Source organism: Hyla sarda, chromosome 2 (genome assembly GCF_029499605.1).
Source record: "Hyla sarda isolate aHylSar1 chromosome 2, aHylSar1.hap1, whole genome shotgun sequence".
Taxonomy (NCBI): domain Eukaryota; kingdom Metazoa; phylum Chordata; class Amphibia; order Anura; family Hylidae; genus Hyla; species Hyla sarda.
The window spans coordinates 22,246,712-22,266,537 of NC_079190.1; the positions used below are offsets into that span (position 1 = coordinate 22,246,712).

General features: G+C 46.0%; 1 protein-coding gene across 16 annotated transcripts in view; it reads left to right on the forward strand.

The window, feature by feature from the left end:
* Nucleotides 1-19,826, forward strand: part of DLG2 (discs large MAGUK scaffold protein 2) — a 1,357,480-nt gene that overhangs the window by 1,021,226 nt on the left and 316,428 nt on the right. The gene's annotated exons all lie outside the window — the stretch shown is intronic.

Genomic DNA, 19,826 nt, shown 5'->3' on the forward strand with positions numbered 1-19,826 from the left:
ATGCCCGGACAGCCGATGGCTGTCCGGGCATGCTGGGAGTTGTAGTTTTGCAACATCTGGAGGTCCGCAGGTTGAAGACCACTGATGAAGGGATTGACAGGCGGTGATGATGAAGGGGGGGATGCTGACGGGGGTATGGATGATGACATGGGGGATGATGTATTTCCCACCCTAGGCTTATAGTCGAGTCAATAACTTTTCCTGGGTTTTTGGGGTGAAATTAGGGGCCTAGGCTTATATTCGGGTCGGCTTATACTCGAGTATATACGGTATATATTTCCTTATTTTTAAGATGTAAAATGTCAATTCTTTCTACAGCTAAAACATAGATGCCACCCATGTTATCCCCCTTCTGATCATTCATCAAAATTCATTATAAAATGCCTACCTGTGGCACAAAATTACTAAAATTTACTAAATTAGTACACACCCCAAGAAAAGAACACCTAGAATAACTAAACCCCAAAATAAGAAAATAAATGTGAAATGAAGGACATGGATGAGGGGGGGAAAAAGCAAAATAATCAAATCTCACTGCGCAAAAAAACAGAAAATAATAAACAAAATAAGATCCTCTCACTCACTACAACTAAGATAAGTGAAAAAAACACAAAATAAACTAAGGATGGCAAAGATAAATCTAAGTTTTTAGCATAGATCTCAACAACACTTCTCTCTCTATCTACTTCTCTAACCCACAAAGAGCAGTCACATGATGACCCACAATCCAACCCCCAGCAGCTGAAAAATACATGTGATTGGATAGAAAGCGCCAGTCACGTGTGTAGTCGTTTCTTCGGTCGTTCGAACGCACGATCGTTTTTAAAATCGATTCGTTTGCGACCGGAAGTTTTGTACGTTTCAAAATCGTAAATGTGTTCCGATTACGAAATTTGCGCCCCCAAAGTTTTGGTTTCGTATGATTTCGGACACATTACGAATCGGAAAATCGGATCCTTCGACTTTTGGATTTTCCGAAGATTCATCGGATTTTCGATTCGGAACGAAACTAATCGCACCTGTCTATTACAGTTTTGATGACCAATAGAAAACCGCCAAGCGTACCAAGATGATCCAATGTTAGCTAATATTACGTCACCATATTCTATAAAAGTCACAGTATCTGTTGCTTGGCGAACTTAGGGAGGGTTCACACTGCGTTTACTAACTACAGGAGCCGAATCCGGTTTTCTGACCAGACTGAAAACTGTGGCATGCTGTGGTTTTCAGTCCGGTCTGAAAACCGGATACGGGGCAAAAATGAGCCGTCACTATGTGACTCCGGTCGGCTCATTCAAATGAATAAGAAGGGGGCCGGCTGGGATATGGGAGCACCCGGTTTTCACTCCCCCCAGCTGGATCCGATTCCTGTAGTTAGTAAACGCAGTGTGAACCCACCCAAAACTCGCCAAGCAACAGATACTGATGATGCAACAGATGATATTGCATCATCTTGGTACGCTTGGCGATTTTCTATTGGTCACCAATACTGATTATGTAATCTATGGTGATGTATTTCATAAACCTTACTTAAAGGGTAGCTCCCACCAACCCTCTTTTTTTTTCTGTCCCTGCCTATTGCCCTTCTATCCCTAACCCCCTCTCTGCCTTTATTTTTATATTTATTGACTAATAAACAGCATTTTGTCTGCCTGGTAGTGTGCTCACTACCAGGCAGACTTCCCCAGCAGGCACCACGTCACTGATGCCTGCTGGGGGGGACTTCCGCCCTTAGTTCTAACAGGGTGCCTCCAGCTGTTTCACAACTACAACTCCCAGCATGTCCTGACATCTAATGGCTTACAGGGCATGCTGGGAGTTGTAGTGGGGAAACAACTGGAGGCACCCATTCATAACAACCTCCCGCACCCACCCCCCTCCCCTCACCTCCGGTGGCTCAGATGGATAGAAGAAGCCGGGACAGCGAACTCTGCGCTGCGCGGCAGCTGCAGAGAAACGGGGAATCCAATTCAGTTACCGGAGTCTGCAGAGAGAGTGCAGACTCCAACTGGGCTGAGGTACAGGCTGCGTGCCTGCTGCGGCCAGGGCAGCTGCTCCTGGTCTTTACTGCGCTGGCTTCCTGCCTGTTTGATTGACAGACAGGAAGCCAGCGCGCAGTGAATGAGTCGGGCCGGGCAAATGAGTCGAAATTCTGTAGTGACGTCACTGCAGAATGCATTCGGCCACTAGGAGGGCGACCCCTAGTGGCCGAATTTAAAAGTGATTTTAAACTGTTTTAAAATCACTTTTTTTTAATTAAACTATATTAGAGATATGTTGTAGTACTTAAGTACTACAACATATCAATTTTTTGTTTTCATGACAGTGCCCATTTAAATAGTTGCTTATATCATGGAAGCTAAAGCCAATACAGTAATCCCCCCGACATGCGATGGCCCCGACATATGATCAAATCGACATACGATGCTTTTATATGTCAGGGCCATCGCATTAACTGCTATCCGACAGCGCAAAATGCTTAAGCTGCTGTCGGATAGCAGTTTAAGCATCCCGGACAGGTTCACTTACCTATCCCCACTGCTCCGGGTCCACTTCGCAATCCTCCGGCGTCTTCCACATCTTCTCCGGGGTCCGGGCCTCGCTTTCCGGCATCGTTATTATGTTGTGCGCACGCCGTGCAGCAACATAATAACGTCACCAGAAAGCGAGGCCCGGACACCGGAGAAGATGCGGAAGAAGCCTGAGGATCCCGAAGAAGACGCCGGAGCAGCAGAACAGCATGGGGAGCCCCTGGGACAGCATCGGAAGCGGTGAGGACATGGTCCAGAGCAGCGGGGACAGGTGAGTACAGCTTCCTATACTTTACATTGAACGGATCCCTCAAAATACGATGGATTCGACAAACGATGGGTCATTTGGAACGAATTACCATCGTATGTTGAGGGACCACTGTATACATTTTTTTATGTTATTTTTCGTTTTTAGCACCCCAAAATGATGTAAGAACAGCTGTTTTCATGCTCGCAACTTTTTACCTGTAGCAGTGATTATTTGCCTATTACCTGTAGTTGGAAAATGTAAAATGTCCCATGCATGAAAACTAGAGCCAAGTAACACATTTCATTATTAGATTTGAAGTCAGCATGTGAAATTCCTTAAAGGGGTACTCATCAGTGTCTTCATCAGTGCTAGACAAGGTGTCCCCATGTGTATAACCTCTAGTGGCATTGCTAGGGGGGGCTATTGTGGTGGCCCAGTACAGGAGTTGCACCCCTGTACCCTTGTTGCCCTGTCAGGCAGCCTCCATACAGTGACCCCTGGGCCCCCTGCACCTGAACCCTTTGTATATTCCTAATTGCTTGTGTTGTATAGTGTATTGCATATAAAATGTGTTGTGCCTTTAAGACCTGTTGTCATGTTTTCGGATTGATCTGAACGCACAAAAACATATTTGGAACATTTCCAAATAACCACAATAATACGAACATCAGATTAACGAATACATTCGTAAGATAACGAATGCATTCATTAACCGTAAAACGAAAGTAAATAATTAATTTGATTTTTTTCAATTGGTCCTTGGGAGGTCACATGATCGGAGTTGTCACATGATACCTTTTAGCCAATTAGCTTATTCCAGTCGATCCCTACTGTATCACAGACAGTGAGGCTGTTTAGTTAGTTGTGAGGTCGTCCTGTGAGAGTTTGCCTGGTGTTACTGGAGTGTGGAGTCACTGGATTTACAGAAATGGACAGTTTACCTGAGGAAAACTTGGCTTCTGGCACAGAGATAGCTGCAAAGCAAGCTAAGGTAACACCTGCTATTTTTTTTTACAAGAGAGGATCAGTAAGACCTGTGCTAGAAATAAGTGTTAGAAAGAAGCATTAAAACGAATAACAAAATCATCCGAAAACTAAAGTGAAGCGAATGATGTATATATAACGAATAAATCCGAAATAACGAATGCATCCAACAGCCGAACAGTTTCCAAATAGAACCGAAAAAAAATATCCGAATGCGTCTGAAAACAGAATAAAACAGATTACTGTATCCCGAAGGTTTAACAGAACCTGGGGGGCATCGCTGGGGGGGTAGGGGGCAGTACAGAGGGGGCCGTGGCCTCCCCTACATCATGCTGTGCCCAGGCCTGGTGCATGGATTTTTGCAACCCTAGGCGAAAGCTAATTTTACCACCCCTTGACCCCGCCCATTGGCTCCTCTTGATGTGGTACGTGCGATGTCAGGATGTTGGAAGGATCTGATTGCCCCTGTCTGCCTTGGAGGTGGTGCTGCGCTCCTCCAGCAGGCTGAAAAAAGCAGATTATTATAGTACGGGTGGGGTGTGGGTAGCGTGGTGGGGTTTTGCTTGATGGACAAATGCTTCGGATGGACGGGTACTTCGGATGCTGGCTCACTTTATTGCAGCAGGCAGAGCGGCACCCTTATCAAGAGGGCCCTCTTGGCGGCAGAGATTGGGCTGCCGTCCATTGCTAATGCTCTGTTCTTTTCTGCAGGAAGACAATGGAGGTACTTATCAATGCACTAGTCCAGTGGTCTCCAAGCTGTGGACCTCCAGTTGTTGCAATTAGGGATGAGCGAATTGAATCTGAGGAATCCAACTTTGTTTACGAATTTTAGGAAAAATTTGCTTCGCAACGAATCCGAATGTCACCGTGATTTAATTGCCCAAATCACTTCATTAAACTCCATTTAGTGTGGTCCAGGCTCCAGGGCATCTAAGATGGCAGATCCACATGTCAAGACATGGGGCAAAGGAACGCTGGGAAGGTGGGAACACGGGTCGGCGGGATGACCCTGAATCGCATGCAGCCTATCAGCAGCCAGCCACCCCTGTGACGTCACAGCCCGCTAGGCGGGCAAGTGATGAGGAGAGTGACCTGGGAGGTGGTGTTGCCAGGATATCAGTGACGTGCAGACACAACTTGATGATGATGAAGCCGATCGCACTTGGGAGCTGGGTGCAGAAGGGGCTTCATCATCGTCAGAAGAGGGTTGCAGGTTGCCCGTGAGGCAGCAGCTGAGCCAGCAAGGTGGTAGCATGGTTGGCAGTCAGCATGGTGGCAGAAGTGGAAAGTCTGGAGCCAAACGTGCCCAATGTTGGCACCACAGCCCTGCGTCAACATATGCAGCGTGACCATAAAGCTGCCTGGGAGAACCGTGGCTCCAATGTAGTGGTCCAGCCTGCGGCATCACCCAGTGGCACGTTGCTCCCTGTTTCAGCCAGCCAAGGCTCCACCACCTCAGCCGAAGGGAGCTTTCTGTCATACCCATCTTCTGTTGCTCCAGATTCTCCTGCTCCTCCTACTTTGAGTCAGTCATTCTACTAGCAATCCATCAGCGAAGCCATGTCCAAGAGACAACAGTATGCGCCCAGAATGTGCTCCTGTCCAAGTTGCTGGTGCTGCAGTCCCTCCCTTTTCAAGTGGTGGACTTTGCACCTTTCAGAGAACTGATGGCTTGTGCCGAGCCGAGTGGAGAGTCCCGAGCCGTAATTTCTTCACGAAAAAGGCAGTACCAGCTCTGCACAATTTTGTGGAAAAGAAGGTGGGTCAGTCCTTGAGCCTACCGGTGTGTACCAAAGTGCACGGCAGCGCCGACGTGTGGAGCTGTAACTATGATCAGGGACAATACATGTCCTTTACGGCCCACTGGGTGAACGTGATTCCTGCAGAGCAACAACAGCAACTTGGACAGGTCACGCCACTTCCTCCACGCTCTCCGGCCGTTGGTCCTGTGACAGAGTGCGACTCCGCCCCCTCATCCTCCACCGTGTCCTCAGCCTCCACTGCACAGACAAGTCTCAGTGCCCCTCCAGCATACCATGTGTGAAGGGCACGGCGGTGTCACGCAGTGCCTTGGCGAACTGAGTCACACAGGGGAGGAACTGCTAAAAGTCATTTATCAAGAAATCGAATCATGGCTTATTAAAAGTTAAGTTTTACGTAATGCATATCCTCATACTTGTGCACACTAACACTTTGACAAAAGAGACCGTTTTCTTCTGCCTACCTGCCTCAGCTACTATTCTGATCCTGCCACCCACCTGATGCCACACATCTGATCCAAGTTCTCCTTTTTTCACCCACCTTCGTCACCGGGTACTGGTATTGTGGCAGTATGGTACTGGATACTGGTATTGCCACCCACCGCCCCATTCTGTCACCGGATCATTTTCAGGACTCCCGATGCTGCTGATGCCACCTCCAGGCTGTCTCATTCTGCCACTATATGTACTCCTCATGCTGATGTCACCTCCAGGCTGTCTCATTCTGCCACCATATGTTCTCCTCATGCTGATGCCAGCTCCAGGCTGTCTCATTCTTCCATCATATGTTCTCCTCATGCTGATGCCAGCTCCAGGCTGTCTCATTCTACCACCATATGTTCTCCTCATGCTGATGCCAGCTCCAGGCTGTCTCATTCTGGCACCATATGTTCTCCTCATGCTGATGCCAGCTCCAGGCTGTCTCATTCTGCCACCATATGTTCTCCTCATGCTGATGCCAGCTCCAGGGTGTCTCATTCTGCCACCAGATGTTCTCCTCATGCTGATGCCAACTCCAGGCAGTCTCATACTGCCACCATATGTTCTCCTCATGCTCATTCCAGGTCCAGCTGTGTCATTCAGGCACTATATGGTCTCTTCTTGCTGCCAACAACTCCAGGCTGTCTCATACTGCCACTGTATGGTCTTCTCTTGCTGCCGCCAACTCCAGACTGTGCTATTCAGCCACTATATGGTCTACTCAAGCTTCCGCCACCTCCAGGTTGTGTCATTCAGCCACTATATGGTCTTCTCTTGCTGCCGCCAACTTTTTAGGTTCATCTTTTTGAAATCTTCAATTTAAATGTTAAAAAATGTCTTTAATCTTTTCAATTGTGAGGCCCTATGGTCTTGTCAGGCTGTTGCCACCTGCAGGCTGTGTCATTCAGCCACTACAGTGTTTCCCAACCAGGGGTGCCTCCTGCAGTTGCAAAACTACAACTCCCAGCATGTTGGACAATATAGCAGTATATAGTGTAGGTCAGTGTTTCCCAACCAGGGGTGCCTGCAATTGTTGCAAAACTACAACTCCCATCATGCTGGGAGATGTAGTTGTGCAACAGCTGGTGGTGCTCTGGCTGGTAAACACTGATATAGGTTATGGTGCAACATTCTGGGAGTGGGAGGATTGGTTGAATAAATACCGGCCATTGCATTGCTGGTATATTTAATATAAAGATACCGGCAGGGTGGACACAATCCCTGCTGTGCCTGTAAAATACCGGCCAGGTGGCAACTCTATTGTAGGCCCATAGGAGTAATGGATGCCCCTGCTTAGGGACCAAAGTGTTCACCCTACTTTTTAAAGGTTTCCAAAGGGCAAATGTTCCTGATTATCCCTATAATGTCAATAGTAGTGCGGAATTCCATAGAAGTGTATTGGGCTTGCATTTGAGGCGGAATTGCTTGAAAATTTCCGCCTGAAGAATGGCGGCCGCACTCGGAATCTCCGGGCGGAAAATTTCTGCCCGGAGATTCCGTAAACTGAACCTAGCCTTAGGCCTAGACCCAGGACCGCGGGGCTGTGCAGCTCCTGCAGAGAATCTGACTTGACCTGGAGATTCATCCTAAGACCCTTCTGAGGAAAAAAGAGAGGATAGAGGCCCAGAGGACTGTACATAGTCTGTGGGGAGACGTCAGACAGAAAACTTAGAATAAAAATATAACCATTGCCCCACAGAAGTGAATGGAGCTGCAGTACCATGCTGAACCTGTGGACAGGAGTGGCACTGCTTTTGCAAAAAAAAAAAAAAAAAGCCATATTTTTCTAAACCTGCACAGCACATTTGAAAAAAATCAAACTTATTAGGTATACATCACTCCAAAAAGGTGGCAATGAAAATTTCAGCTCATAATGCAAAAAAAAAAAAACAAGCTTAAAGGGGTACTCCTCCCCTAGAAATCTTATCTGATCGCGGGGGTCCGGCCGCTGGATCCCCCGCGATCTCTGTGCAGGATGCGGCGCCGGGGGCTCGCGATGTCACAGCCATGCCCCCTAAATGCAAGTCTATGGAAAGTGGAGTTTCACGCCCCCTCCCATAGACTTGCATTGAGGGGGCGTGACGTCACGTCATGAGGGACGTGCCCGTCACGTCACGAGCCCCCAGCGCCGCACCCAGCTTTCTAAACAAACGCCGCGTGCTGCACAGAGATCGCAGGGGTCCCAGTGGTGGGACCCCCGCGATCAGACATCTTATCCCCTATCCTTTGAATAGGGGATAAGATGTCTAGGAGTGGAGTATCCCTTTAAGCTAACTTTACACTGCCGTTGTGCATCAATGGACCCTGAACGGGTCAGGACACAACTGACATCACCAGGTCTAGACAGATCCAGTTGACTTGAATGGGGGCCGTCAAGTTCCCGGTATTTTACAGAAGTTGAACGGAGGAAAAAAATATAGGGCATGCAGTTTTTTTTACTTATCCTTCTCGCACAACAGCAGTGTAAACAAGTTGGGGATTTCATTAAGCATACATGAAAAAAACAAAAAAACTAAAGCAAATTTTCAGTATCTGTAAGGCTATGCCCACACGCCAGAATTTCTGCATGGAATTCCACATGAAAATTCTGTGTGAATTTATAGCCAATACACTTCAATGGGATTCTGCTGTCCCATTCCCGCTGCGAGAATTGGGAAATTAATTTCTGCAGAATTTTCATGCAGAATTCTGTGCAGAAATTCTGCTGTGTGAACACTGCCTAAGGGGTTAACTTTGATATTAGTTTCCTTAAAGAATCCTCAAGCTGTTACTGACCTCTAGTGGACGACAAATATAACTGCATCTGTGAAAATCGTCCCCACCTCCCTTCGCCATCATGCAGAGTCCTACAATTTGGAAGCATAATGGAGGTCAGTGATGCTGACATTCGCCCAGTTCTGGTGACTGACCTCAGTCGGGCCCCTGTGGACGACCTTCCTGTACAGACAGATGACGTTACTGAGACTTTGCATCCACACGGCGGGCGCCCATAGGCGAGCAGGTGTCTGCACAGTGGGGCCTGGATGGGTATTTTGTTTCTCATTTGTAGGAAGCCCCGGTCTACAAGATATTACAAGATCCAAAATCTGCTGCAGGAAGGAAGGAGCGAATACATCAGAGGCCGCCATAGGAAGAAGAGGAGTGTACGCTCCAGAAGGCTCTGGTCACAGTCACCTCATCTACTCGTACTAACCTGAGAACAGGATTAACCATTTCTAGCCAGAGACTAAAACACCAAACTGTAACTTAATTATAATAGCACTAATTTTGCCAGATTAGTACAAACAGCAAAATATATTTGGCGCCATTATACACATACAAGGGTACCTCAAGTTACAATATTAATTGGTTCCAGGATGACCATTGTATGGTGAAACCATTGTATGTTGAGACCATAACTCTATGGAAATCTGGTAACTGGTTCTGAAGCCCCAAAATGTCATCCAAAATAGGAAAAAGTGAGGATTAAAGAAAAATAAGTAGATAACTAATATAGATAAAGCAAATCCTTACATATAAAAGTAATAAAGATCTGCTGGGAGCTGTAATCACTGTCTATGTAGAGGACAGAGAAAAGGTGGGTAAAAGTGGGTATAGAGCGCTCCTGCTGAATAAGAACAGACTCCACATGTAGCACAGGACTATTTATTAGAAAATGAAAGGATAACGCGTTTCGGCGCTTACAAGCGCCTTCGTCAGGTCCACAGAGGATGAGAGAGATGCGTCCTGTGGTGCCGGCTGTGCTGGTATGGCTCTCAGAGTTGAGATAGAGCTGCAGACTGCAATTACTCACTGCGAACCACATCTCTCAACAGTGCTGTGCTTACACTGTTGCATCCCCTCAGCAGGTCGGTACGGCACATTAGGTGAGGTGGTGGGTCCCTCAACTTCTTCCACCCCCCCCCCTTTCTATCCTACGACAGCATACGAGAGAGCGCCCCGTCTTTTTTCTCTTCTGTTTTCAATGTAGAGGACAGGAGCTTCTTCAGGGTCCCACCCTCACCTGGTGTCCAAAGGAGCAGCTAACTGTGGCACAGGTAAAGAGTAGAACAGAACATGTAATACCTCCCTGTACTGTGGGGGGCACTACCAGACAGGAATTCAGTGCATACACTTCAGTAATACAGGGGTTTTACCAGTGAATGCCCATTCTGATTGGTCAGATCTTCCAGCCTTTGACAGGCAGATCTGGACTGTCCATAGCATTGTATGGTGAGTATGGGTTCAAGTTACAATTAGAGATGAGCACATTTTTTATTATTTTTTATTTGGCCGATTTGCCAAATTTTTTGAAAAAATGTGGTTCAGTCCAAATTTATTTGCGGCAAATCTCTATTAAAAACTGCTATTTCTGGCCTACAGAGAGCCTCAATAGGGGTGTAGAACACTTTGCCTTGCTGTAACATGCTTAGATTAGTGAAATAATACTGTTATTCAGTATGACATGCAGATTAGAGGCATCCCTATTAGAATCACTGTCGCAGAGCACAATGTCTGGAAGTGACATCAGTATGGGGAGACCATATAGTGGCTGAATGACACAGCGTGGAGGTGGCGGCAGCATGAGGATACCATATAGTGGCTGAATGACACAGCGTGGAGGTGGCAGCAGCATGAGGAGACCATATAGTGGCTGAATGACACAGCCGGAAGTTGGCGGCAGCATGAGGAGACCATATAGTGGCTGAATGACACAGCCTGAAGTTGGCGGCAGCAGGAGGAGACCACATAGTGGCTGAATGACACAGCGTGGAGGTGGCGGCAGCATGAGGAGACCATATAGTGGCTGAATGACACAGCATGGAGGTGGCGGCAGCATGAGGAGACCATATAGTGGCTGAATGACAAAGCGTGGAGGTGGCGGCAGCATGAGGAGACCATATAGTGGCTGAATGACACAGCCTGGAGGTGGCGGCAGCATGAGGAGACCATATAGTTGCAGAAAGAGACAGCCTGGAGGTGGCAGCAGCATGAGGAGAACATATGGTGGCAGTATGAGACAGCCTGGAGCTGGCAGCAACATAAGGAGAACATATGGTGGCAGAATGAGGCACCCTGGAGCTGGCATCAGCAGAATCAGGAGTCCTGAAAGTGACCCGGTGACATAGTGGGGCAGTGGGTGGCAATACCAGTACCCGGTGACGAAGGTGGGTGAAAAAAAGACTAAGCATCAGATGTGTAGCGTCAGGCAGGTGGCAGGATCAGAATAGTAGCTGAGGCAGGTAGGCAGAAGAAAATGGTCTCTTTTGTCAAAGTGTTAGTGTCAATAAGTAAGTATTGAGGATATGCATTACGTAAAACTTAACTTTTAATAATATTCTTAGGATGAAATATATGTACCCAAAATTTTTTTTTAATCAAACGGAAGGAAGGGTGTGCAAAAAAACACCATGTGCCACCTACACCACCAAGTATTGATGTGATGCCAAGACTTCTAAAAGATGGAAGGGAACAATGTATGGTTCATTGTAACCGGTGGGGGGTAAAAACTTTCCCTGTAAGGCACTACTCTCGCATTATTAATTCCCTTCTTGGCGTGTTACTCGCCCTAAAAAGGGTGGCCCTGCACAGGAACCTCTCCCTATTTCCACCTGCAAACACTGCAATTAACAGGGTATTTAGGTGGAAATAGGGAGAGGTTCCAGTGTGGGGACACCCTTTTTAAGACGAGTAACACTTTCTTCGAAAAGGTGGAAGGGGACAACCTTTTTTCCATTGTAGCAGGTGGGGGTAGAACTTCCCCTGTAAGGCCCTACTCTCGCCCTATTAATTCCCTTCTTGGCAAGTGTTACTCGCCCTAAAAAGGGTGGCACCACACAGGAAACTATCCCTATTTCCACCTAAAAACCCTGGGAAATGGCAGTGTTTGTAGGTGGAAACAGGGAGATGTTCCTGTGTGGGGCCGCCCTTTTTAGGGCGAGAAACACTTGCCAAGACGGGAACTAATAATGCGAGAGTAGGGCCTTAAAGGGGAAGTTTTTACACCAACCGGTTACAATGGAGCATACGTTGTTCCCTTCCACCTTTTAGAGGTCTTTGCATCACATCAATACTGGGTGGTGTAGGTGGCACATGGTGCTTTTGCACACCTTTACTTTTGTTTGATTTAAAAAAAATTTGGGTCCATATATTTTATCCTAAGAAAAGTTACGTTTTAGCTAATGCATATCCTCAATACTTACTTGTGGTCTGATGCGGAGGAATGTCTGTAACTGGGGAGCAGCACCTTAAATCTGTTTAGCACTATACATATTTGTGAAATGTTGGTGTAGAAGCATGGTCACTCTACTCTGACTGATCCATCCCTGACTGACTCTGACTGATCCATCCCTGATTCATCTTCACAAAAGGTCAGTCTCTCCACATTTTTAGTGGACAGATGAGTTCACCTTGGGCTTACTATGGCCCCCGCCACACTAAACACCCACTCTGTTAGCACACTACTGGCCGGGCAGGACAGCTTTTCCAGGGCAAACTCTGCTAGTTGCGGCCACAAATCAAGTTTGGCTGCCCAGAAGTCCAGCGGATCTTCAATGGTTGTTGGCATGGCCATGTCAAGGTATGCCACCACCTGCTGGTTCAGGTCCGGCTCCATGTCTACCTGCACTGATGAGTTGCTTCACTATGTGGGTGAAGAAAGCTACTCATCAGGGACTGTAGACTCAGGCTGCTGCTGATGGAGCTGGTACTGCTTCTGCCACCCCACCCCTCCTCAGCAGCCATGGCAGTGGAAGGTGAGCGCAGAGGGCCCCCCGAGTCAGACCTGCGAGAGGATGGACGATGGCGCAGGTAGGCATCGGCCAACTGACTAAGTAGGATCTCTCTGTAGTAGTTTAGTTTGTCCTCCATCTCAGTGGGTGTAAAAAAGGCCCCCATTCTGTGCCGGTAGCGAGGGTCCAATAAGGTAGAGATCCATATTCATCCTGCTGCCGAATGGTGACAATTCGGCTGTCACTACACAAGCAAGTGAGCATGCATCGTGCCATTTATGCTAGTGACTTGGAGGGACTCCCTGCCACCATCTCCACTGCATACTGTCACGGTGTGTCTGGGTCCTCTGTCTCGCCTTCCTCATCACATTCTAGCTCTTCTGGCTGCTCCTGCTCCTCCTCTCATGTCAGATGACTAGAAAAACCACCCATCTTGCAAAACTTAAACTGTGCTCCACTGTGCCCCTCCCCCTCCTCCTCTTCCAGTTCAGACCCACAGGGCTCATGTGGCCATGATATGTAGGCGCCACATCTTCGGTGCCCTGACCAGCCATCGTTTCCAACACGTGTTGTAGTAAATGAAGCAGTGAAATGACGTTGTTCATCCCGTAATTCTGGTGACTTACTAATAATGTGGCTTCCTCAAAGAGCCTGAGCAAACGGCAGGTGTCACGTATGAGCTACAACTGGTTCACATTGAAGTTACACAGGGGAGTCCCGCTTGGATCATCAAGAAATCGGTGATGGCTTTTCTCTGTTCGTATAGTCGGTCCAACATATGGAGGGTGGAATTCCAATGTGTGGAAAAGTCGCAAATCAGACTATGTTGGTGGATACTGTTCTGACACTGCAGCTCAAGTAGGGAGTGCTTTGCGTTGTACGAGTGGCTGAAGTGCATGCAAAGTTTCCTTCCCATTGTTTTGATGTCAACCTGATTGAACACCAGTGCCATGCAGGGCGCATGGCTCAGGCTTTCTTGTCGCAGCGCAGACAAGATGTTCTTCCTGTTGTTAGTCACCATGGTTTCCAATTCCAGTTTTCAAGGAGTAAGCCATGCTCCGATTTTTTTATGAATTACTTTTAGCAGTTACTCCCCTGTGTGACTCAGTTCGCCAAGGCAAACCATGTGAAGAACAGCGTGACACCACCGTGCCCTGCACACATGGTATGCTGGAGGGGCACTGAGACTTGTCAGGGCAGTGGAGGACACAGTGGAGGATGAAGAGGGGGAGTCGCACACTGTCACAGGACCAACGACCTAAGAGCGTGGAGGCGGAAGTGGCAGGACCTGTCCAAGTTGCTGTTGTGGCTGTGCAGGAACCACATTCACCCAGTGGGCCGTAAAGGACATGTATTGTCCCTGACCGTAGTTACATCTCCACACGTCGGCGCTGCCGTGCACTATGGTACACACCGTCAGGCTCAAGGACTGGCCCACCTTCTATTCCACAAAATTGTGCAGGGCTGGTACTGCCTTCTTTGCAAAGAAATGACGGCTTGGGACTCTCCACTTCGGCTTGGCACAAGCCATCAGTTCTTTGAAAGGTGCAGAGTCCACCACTTGAAAAGGGAGGGACTGCAACACCAGCAACTTGGACAGGAGCACATTCAGCTTCTGTGCCGTTGGATGAGTGGACGCATACTGTTGTCTTTTGGACATGGCTTCGCCGATGGATTGCTGGCAGAATGGCTGACTCGAAGTAGGAGAAGCAGGAGCATCTGGAGCGACAGAAGATGGGTATGACACAGCTCCATTCGTCTGAGGTGGTGGAGCCTTGGCTGGCTGAAACAGGAAATGGCGTGCCACTGGGTGATGCAGCAGGCTGGACCACCACATCTGAGTCACGGTTCCTCCAGGCCGCTTTATGGTGACACTGCATACGTTGATGCAGGGCCGTGGTGCCAAGATTGGGACCCAGGCCTCGCTTTACCTTCTGCCAACACATCTTGCATGTGGCTATGTTAACCTCCTCCGGATGCTTGATGAAAAACTGCCACACTGCCGAGTAGCTGATTTTCCTACCAACAGTCTGCACTGATTGACTGCTACTGCCCCCAACTCCAGGAACCCCTGTTCCATTACTTCCCAGGAAGGTAGGCCGCCACGAAGCAGGTGATCTACCCCGGGCACGGGGACGCGCATGCCGGAGCTGAGAGAGTGAGGGAGCTGCAGGAGCGGAACTAGGTGAGTGACGGGCCGGGATTCGCATGCGGGTGGTCGGTGACACGGAGACACTGTGCTCCCGGCCGGTGCTTGCGGCCAGAGCGCAGTGTGTAACAACCATCATGTGTTTACTTTTGGCTGGCCTTTCACTGTAACTAGGCCCTTACAACTTTAACAGGAACAAAATGGTACACCACTTACAGTAGATGTACGCACAGGTTACACTTAATAGAGGACAATTTGCTTTTAGTGCTATGCTCACCCTAACTGGCTGGCTACTAATGTCTTTTCACTTGTTGTACACACCAGTGCTGCAGCACACAGTCACTGTGTATTACACCCAAAATTGCACTTTCTCTCTCAATCTCACTCCCTCCCCTATCAGTGCTTCAAGTCTGGATTTTGGCTTGAGGTGAATTGCTGCTGTAAAAAAGCTTTTCTGTGCAACACACTGCTCCTTGTACCTCTCTCTGCAATAGAACGCTGAAGTGACTGGCCGCAAGATGGCGGCCGATTATATGGGGCTTTGACATCACAGGGGTGGCTGGCTGCTGATAGGCTGCATGCTACATGTGATTCAGGGTCATCCCACCGACCCTTGTTCCCGCCTTCCAAGGATTCCTTGCCCCATGTCCTCACATGTGGATCCGCCATTTTAGATGCCTTGAAGCCTGGACTGCACTAAATGGAGTTTAAAGAAGCGATTTGCGCGATTGAATTGCTGCGATATTCACATTCATTACGAATCAAATTTTTCCTGAAACTAATAACAAATTCGGATTCGCTCATCCCTAGTTACAATGATCCAGAAAAGACCATTGCATGTTGAAAATATTTTATGTTGAGGTCATTGTAAGTAGAGGGATCACGGCATCTATCGACCCCGCTATACACTTCAAGCGATCGGAACAAAATGTTCAGAATGCTGGGGCAGCGGTGTACCCCTTTAAGTTCACATGCAGTGGAAATGTTCTGCATTGGACAATCCCCGCCAAATCAGATTTCTTTGCTTTCTGTTCAGTGAAAATTTAATTTCACGGAATTTTTAAACCTGTCATAGAGCAGTGATCTCCAGATTATGGACCTCCAGATGTTGCAGAACTATAACTCCCAGCATGCCCGGATAGTCATGCAGCAGCTGATAAGTATATAACGAAGTCATTTACTTTTTAATTTAACTTTCTAGCACCAGTTGATTTGAACACTGGCTTATGATGAGGTCTTGATGACTTCGCACATTGCAGCAGTGATTATTACTACAATCCAGTAGGGGGCAGTCACGGCTTTGAAATTCATATATTGTTAAAATGTTAACTCTTTAAAAATAGAAAGAAAGCTTGTTTTTTTGTAAAGTTGTATTTGTAATGGCATTGTATTGGGGTACATGTATTCGTTTTTGGGAGAGGGTTATTTTTACAGGCTTCACCATGTGGGATAAATAACAGGTTGTTTTGATAGAACAGGTTGTTATGGATATGAAAATATTGATGATGTGTAGTTTTGTATTTATTTATTTGTTTGTTTGGATTTCCTAGGTTTTTTTTAATTAGGGTTTTTATTTTTTATAACATTTATTGATTTTTTTAAAATAAGTTCTTTTTTTACTGATAATGTGTAGCTTTCTATTATTTTATATATTTTTTTACTTTGTATTTTCCTAGAGCATTTTTTTTTTAATAATTTATTAATTTATTTTAGGGTTTAAAATTTTGAGTTTTTTTTATAAGAGTTATAGATTTTTTTCAAAATCATTCATTTTATTACTGATAATGTGTAGTTTTCTATTAATATATATATATATATATGTATATATATATATATATATATATATATATATATATTCCCCCCCCCCCCCCTTTGGATTTTCCTTTTTTTTTTTTATTTATTTATTTTAAGGTTTTTACTTTTTCGTTTTTTTTCATAAGAGTTATAGATTTTTTAAAAATCATTTATTTTAGCCCCACTAGAGAACATGACCTGGCGATTGTAACATTGCTGACATAATATACTGCAATAATTTATACAATTCACGATAGATGTCAATTATATAGTTATAGCACCAACATACTCTGCAGTGCAGTAGATGGCAGGACAATCCCTAAAAACCGGACTGTAAAAAGTGGCGGAAATGAGTGAGGGGAACACTTGCCATTTTGAACCTTTAGAAAGTTGGGTGAAAACTTTGGTCCCCAAGCAGGATCCTCCATTACTACTATGGGCCTTTGAGCAGGACATACATGCATGCCGGCATCAGTAATGGGACCAAAGATGTTTCTCCTTGAGGAGACTCTTAGGCCATTCATGCTCAACTGGGAATTCTGGGAAGAAAGGAAATACAAAAAGAATCTCTCTCATGCCACCTTTTCCAGGTAGAGTTTCTCTAAAGGGGTTGTTCCGTGGAAAAAAACAATCTATGTGTACAAAAGTCTGATAAAGCAACTTATTAATATAATGTTATCAGCCATATTGCACAGTTCTTCCATTATCAGCTGTGTCCTCTCCCTTGTAAGCTGTGATGCTTTTTCACAGGCTAAAAATGCAGAAAGCTCCCATCCCTCTTTTTCCCTCCTGTCTGCTCTGGATGAGACCAGTGATGTGAAGGGAGGAGCTCGTATTACTGTTCATCAGAGTTAAGACTCATTAGAAAAGGCAGCAGGAAGCCTTTCTCAGTTACAGTAGTTTCCGTCAAAAAAACAGGCTCACTGTTGCCTTATCTAATGAGTCATACATCTATAGAGCAGTAATGACAACTCCCCCTTCACATCACTGGTCTCTTCCTGAAAAGACAGGAGAGGAGAGGAAGCAGGGATGGAGCAGACTGCATTAACAGTCTGTGACATGATATCACAGCTACCAGGGAGAAAGCACAGCTGATATGGATAGATCTATGCACAATGAATAATAACATTATGTTCTATTATATACATTTTGACATGATAGACAGGTTGTTTCTTTTGCTAGACAACCCCTTTAAAGTCATTGTTTCACTTCAACTAGGAGTCCTAGAACATGACTGGGAATGTTCCAATATAATGTCATTACCCATAGTGCACATATCTTCCATTATCAGCTGAACTCCCTCCTTTGTAAGCTGTGACGACACATCACAGGCTGTAAATGCAAAGAGCTCGTATTACTGTTCATAACATAGGTTGTTCCGTTCGCCGGACAACTCCTTCAGTATTTTACTCCATAGAGTAGCCTTAGAACATGACTAGAAATGCATGTAGACAGTTGTTTCCAGCGGTGTTAACACCCATGGGAGTCGTGGAATGTAGGGTCCTACACATGCAGATATGCAAAAGTTTTCATGTCACAGATTGATGTATCGAACCCGTAGGGTGACCAGGTTCAATGAGGGTTATACGTGCCGGATATACATTTGACTTGCCAGTGACTCTGGGATGTGCAACCTGTGTTTCTGCAACTGTAACGAAACTACAACTCCCAGCATGTTGATCTATAAACTACGATCTGTCCAGTTCCTCCCGTAAAACACTGGAGAGGTTAATATTATGGTGTCTGTTATTCCAGCATATGGACAACGCCTCCGGAATCTCAGCTCGGTTGGCAGGGAGATGACTGTGGAGATTGGGTAGTGATTATCTGCCCATAACAACCAACGGCTGCCAAGGCAATCAACATGTATATCCGTTCTGTAGCGGAGACCTGCAAGCAGGGAAGATGCCGCCATAGACTCTGTGTTTCTCTAGTGCAGTGTTTCCCCACCAGTGCGCCTCCAGCTGTTGCAAAACTACAACTCCCAGCATGCCCGGAGTTGTAGTTTTGCAACAGCTGGAGGCACACTCGTTGCAAACACTGCTTTGGTGGTTCCCGTTAAAGGGGTACTCCGGTGGAAAACACTTTTTTTTTTTTTTTATCAACTGGTGCCAGAAAGTTAAACAGATTTGTAAATTACTTCTATTTAAAAATCTTAATCCTTCCAGTACTTATCAGCTGCTGTATGCTCCACAGGAAATTCTTTTCTTTTTGAATTTATTTTCAGTCTGACCACAGTGCTCTCTGCTGACACTTCTGTCCATGTCAGGAACTGTCCAGAGCAGGAGAAAAATCCCTATAGAAAACGTATCCTGCTCTGGACAGTTCCTGAGACATAGGTGGCAGCAGAGAACACTGTGGTCAGACAGAAAAGAAATTCAAAAAGAAAAGAACTTCCTCTATAGCATACAGCTGCTGATAGGTACTGGAAGGATTAAGATTTTTTAAAATGGAGGTAATTTACAAATCTGTTTAACTTTCTGGCACCAGTTGATTTAAAAAAAATAAAAAAAATGTTTTCCACCGGGGTACCCCTTTAATGACAGACCAAATTACAAACAGAAGTGTTGACTTCATTTTTTTAGAGGCACAGTTTAAATGTTTAATGATACAAGTGTCACCGGTCCAACTGTAATAGGTATACGCCGTTGTGTCATGAGGATATGTGCCGACAATCGTATAACTCTGGGAGTATCACATCATACTGTATATACTGTCGATGGCTGCAGTCCTAACAACAACTATAATAAAAGTATGACCAGCGACGCAGGCTTATTAAAAACTCAATTAGCCCCCCCGACATGTTTCACATCTCAGAGCTTCATCAGAGGTCTGGGTTAATGGCTTCCAAAATGGTGACTGTTTGGCCTTACATATACATATATATATATATATATATATATATATATATATATATATATATATATATACACATATATCCTTTGTCGATGACTTCACAGATGGAGGGAGGGAACAATCATATCCAATGGTAACCGATATACTAGATGTGTTGCCAGACCCTGACAAGACAACTAAGCATGACGTCACACACATAATCCAATAAAATTCCATATTCATGATGGACATCGATTCTCTCCAATTCCCAAACGTGATCAATCAAAAAGATTGACTGACAATTATTCTCACCAATCATTGATGTTCCTT